Raw genomic sequence first — 4495 nt, forward strand, 5'->3', positions numbered from 1 at the left:
GAAGTCGCTGCCGGCGTGCAGCTGCCCTCACCTGTCCTCCTACCTGTGCCGCCCGGCCGGGAAGCAGCGATACCAACCAGGGGTTCCGCCCTCTCGCGGTTCCCGCCCCCCCCCGGGGTGGGCATCGCCCTCAGGCCCAGAATCCCAAAATCCCGAAGGGATCGGGCTGGGAGGGACTGTGGGGCGTGGGTGCAGCCTCGCTGCTCAGCAGGGCCGTCCCAGAGCACGGCACAGGATTGCATGCAGGCAGCGCTGGAATGCCCGCAGGGAGGGAGGGAGGCTCCGCAGCCTCTGTGCCCAGAGCTCGGGCACTGCACGGGGGAGTTTCTTCTCATGCCCAGGTGGAACCTCCCGGGCATCGGCTCCTGCCCATTCCTCCTGTGCCACTGCTGGGCCCCACGGAGCCGGTCCTGGCCCGCTCTGAGCCCTCCCCGCACACCCTGAATTCCCAGCTGCTGCAGCGATGCCTGCTCTGCGTGCTCGCGGCTGAACCCCCGAAATTCTGTCCTCTGATCTCTCCACGTGAAAGAGGAAGGTCAGAAACAACCACAGAAAAAGCTCGGTTGGAGGAGTCACCAACTCCTGGCCCTGCACAGGACACCCCCAAAATCCCAACCTGTGCCTGAGAGTGACATTGGCACGGGACAACCCCAAAATGCCACCCTGAGAGTGACATTGGCACAGAATGCCCCCAAAATCCACCCTGAGAGTGACATTGGCACAGAATGCCCCCAAAATCCACCCTGAGAGTGACATTGGCACGGGACAGCCCCAAAATCCCAACCTGTGCCTGAGAGTGAAGGCTCTCCCCCAGTCTAGGACTGGTTTGCAGACCGTGCAAGCCCCAACTGGTAAGTGTTGGCACAATCTAAAACTACGCTTGTTGTTTTTATTTGCACTCAAATCTCTTCTCTTTCTCATTTTGTCAGGCCACAGCTGCAGAGGGCTGGAATCCTTTGAGCATGTTAACACTTCCTTGACAAACATCCTGCTGCTCTGTGGCTGCCCTCTTGCAGTGCAGAACTCTTTCTTGAGCGGGAGAGAAGAAAAAAAAATCTCCAAACTCAAGGATTTGAGTTTGCACTTGTGTTTGGTGACATCTGCTTTACTGCAATCACTCAGTGCAGATCTGCAGCCTTTTAACCCTTATCTCTAGGGCAGCAATTTTGTGCCCTAGTTGGGCTATTATTTATCACTTTTTATTGTTTTTTTTTTCCAAGGAATATAAGATGTAGCTTCTTTCTGTAAGAAAAGCTTTGGTTGCTTACCCTAACAGCAAGATCTGGGCAGAAATCCCCACAGGGTAACAAAACCCTTCCCCAGGGAAAACATCCTTGAACTAGTTTGTACTGAGAGCTCCCAGTTTCACAGTGCCTGTGGCTGGAAGATGTAAATGTTCAAAGGGCTGTGGCAGGATTAAAGATTTTCTTGTCTCAGCCTCTCGTACAAGGGTGCAGACTCTCGTCCTCCCCTCCCTGCTCCCATAGTTGGAGTCAATGAAAACATTCTAGGGTGGTAGGGAAAAAAAAAAAACAGACCAGGATGGAAAGCAGAAAAACAAGGGCTTCTCAGGGCTTCTCCAGTTCTTTGCCCCTGCAGCTGTTTGCAGATTTCTCTGTGTCCCTTCCAGACCCAAGAAGATGGTCTTAACTTTTGCCTCAGTTACAGTTCTGGTTTGGGACTGGGCTCTGACTCAAGGACATCAAACTCCTTTCAGAGAACTCTTTCTGGGTACTTGGTCACTGTTTCTCTCAGCTCTTGTCTCTGGGAGAATTTTGCTGCAGGTTCAGGTCATTGCAGTTCAGTTTTTTTCCACCACCTGAGTATTATTTTTCTTTTCCAGCTCTTTTCTATAAGGTTTGTTTGTAATTACTCTTTCCTGCAGAGCCTGCACTGCAGCATTTCCAAGCTCAGTGTGAGAACAGTGTAGACTTAGTGAAACTGCATTTCTGATGTGTGATCGTGCTGCAAATCCCCAATCCTTGCAGATAACCCAAGAGCTGGGGAAGAGGGAGAGGCAGCAATATCCTCTCCTCCTGCAGCTAAAGATCCCCACCATCACTTTCATGGAGCTGAATGCTTCCAGGGGAGAGAGTGATGTTTTGTCACACACAGAAATGGCAAAGCTGAGGTACCCTTTCCATAAACAGATGCTAATTGTGGTTGTTTTAATTGATGAGAGGACAGATCAGGCCAACTGTACAGAAGTATTTCCTACCTGCAGCTTCACTGCCCTCAGGATATCCAACCCTGTCCTTCCCTACTGCCTTTACTTCTTGGTTTGGAGGGGGGAAAGCAGGTACGGGTGGAGGGCTGGGCCCCCAAGAGCTGAAAAGGCACAGGCACATCTGCCGAGGAGTGGAGAGCCCACCCCTCTCTGGGTTTTGGTGGGTCAGGAAGGAGTTAAATGACAGCAGAGGGAGAGGCTGTGCTATTGTTCAGGCATCCCTGGGTCCAGGGTGGCTGATCTCTATTCCCGGATCTGCCTCCGGCTTCCTGCACGACCTTGGACCGCACACTTACCTTTTCTTTTCCTTAGCTCCCAAACTACAACATGGAAATCTTTCTCTTCCTGTGGTGCCTCGTTCCCTGCGGGTTTCAGGGGGGCTGAGGTTCTCTGGTGGGAGATGAGAGGAGCAGAGGAACGCGTTTCCACTCAGAAAGATTTAAGGAGAGGGCAACAATTTTTGGGGCATGGCCCTGCTCGTTCAGGAACAGCCCAGCACGGGCTGTGCATATTTGGGTGATATTTGGGTTTTTTTAGCAGCAAACTTGTGGTGAAAGGCAAATGTTGGTGCAGCTGCCCAGAGCGCTGCCAGCTGCAAGGAGCCTGTTCTTCACTAGATGGTGCTTTGATCAAAGATTTGGATGACCGCAGTTCTTTCTGCACATAATTTCCTATTTTTTCTTCCCCAGTCTCCATTCCTGCCCCTTTTTCTGTGCTTTAACACCACGGGGGACACTTAATGATGCTGGATATCGAACAAGGCTAATCTGTGGTACTGCAGGCTCCAAGCACCCACCAGCCCGCCGGGCTCCCGGGCTTTGGGGTTTGAAGTGTGGATCAGTGCTGCTGGGCTGTGGCAGAGAATTGAATTCTTTCCGTGTTTTCTATTCCCATAAGGAAAAAGCTTCAAAGAGCAGGTCCCCTCCCCCTCTCTGCTGGTGAAGGGCATTTAGGGAAGCTGGGAAAGAAATCCAGCCCTGACAGACGCATTTATTTAACAAACCACTGCCTTTCCCTACCTTAGCAGAAGACTGGGTGTTTTTTTTAAAAAAAAAAAGGGGATTGCTGCTTTTATATCCATCTTTGTATTCAGGAGATGGTTACCTAGCCAAGGTCATGGCTGCTGCATGCCTGGATCGAGCAGCGAGCCATCGTCCTCTTCTTGAACGACCACTGCTTTCAGTGGGGCTCCCCCAAGGAAAAGAAAATAGGAATTAGGCTTGGATCTGGCCAGCACAAGGTCCCAAGCTGCTGAGAAAGCCACAGGAACAGCGTCCCCTTTCCCAGCGGCAGCAGAGGAGATGAATGAAGCTGTAATCAAACATTTCCTGTGCAGACATGCACGGGGCTGGGCTGGGCTGTGACAGCCTGTTCCCGGCACTCCAATCCGGCACACGCAGGGAGAACCAGGGGCTGGGCCCCCGCCACGTCTCCCTGAAGCTGTCGCCTCCCTGGGGACGGTCCCTGCAGCCCGGTGTCCCCAGTGCCTCGGTGCCGGGCTGCTGTGCCAGTGCCCGCGGGCATCGCGGCGCTGCCGGCGGCTTCCATGGCGCTCAGCTCCCTCCCCGCGCGGCTGGGCGAACATCAGTGAATGGGCTGGGGCTGGGTGGCTGCTCTGACCCCACAGCCACGCTCAGAGGCACAGCGCGACATCCCGCTCCTGTCCCCGGCACCGCACCGGCCGCTGCTGCCAACGCCAAGCTCGCGGCTTCGATCCCCGGATGGGCCATTCACCTCTGAGGCGGGCTCGGTGATGCTTGTGGGTCCCTCCCAGAATATCCTGGGGTTCTGTGTCTGCACGTGTGTGCTGGCGATGCAGGATGTCGTGCTCACGGCAGCGATGTCCCCACAGAAGGGACACAGCGATGCCAGACTGCAGCGTGACACAAAACTCCTCTCGGGACCGGGGGCTGACACGGGTTTCTGTGTCATTGCCCTGTTAGCGTCCCACTGCACATGCATTTGTTCATCATTATTAAGATATTGATGCCGACTAAACCCTGACCCTGCATCACACAGAAATTCGCCCAGAACTGCGGGGTTCAGACTCGAGTGAGAAGGAGGGACAGGGCATTTCCTCACATCTATTCCATCTGGAGAGCAAACCCCTCTCCCAGCCCCTCCTGCCTGACAGGGAAGGGGTTTGGTGACCCAGGAATTGCATCACTGGTGCATGCAGATTATTTTTTTCGTTTGTTTGTTTTCCCCCTGAAATGTGCTTATTTTATTGTTTTCCTCCGATGCAATTTGCCAGCGTGTCCCAAATTA

The sequence above is a fragment of the Vidua chalybeata genome, chromosome 16, assembly GCF_026979565.1.
Source record: "Vidua chalybeata isolate OUT-0048 chromosome 16, bVidCha1 merged haplotype, whole genome shotgun sequence".
Lineage (NCBI taxonomy): Eukaryota > Metazoa > Chordata > Aves > Passeriformes > Viduidae > Vidua > Vidua chalybeata.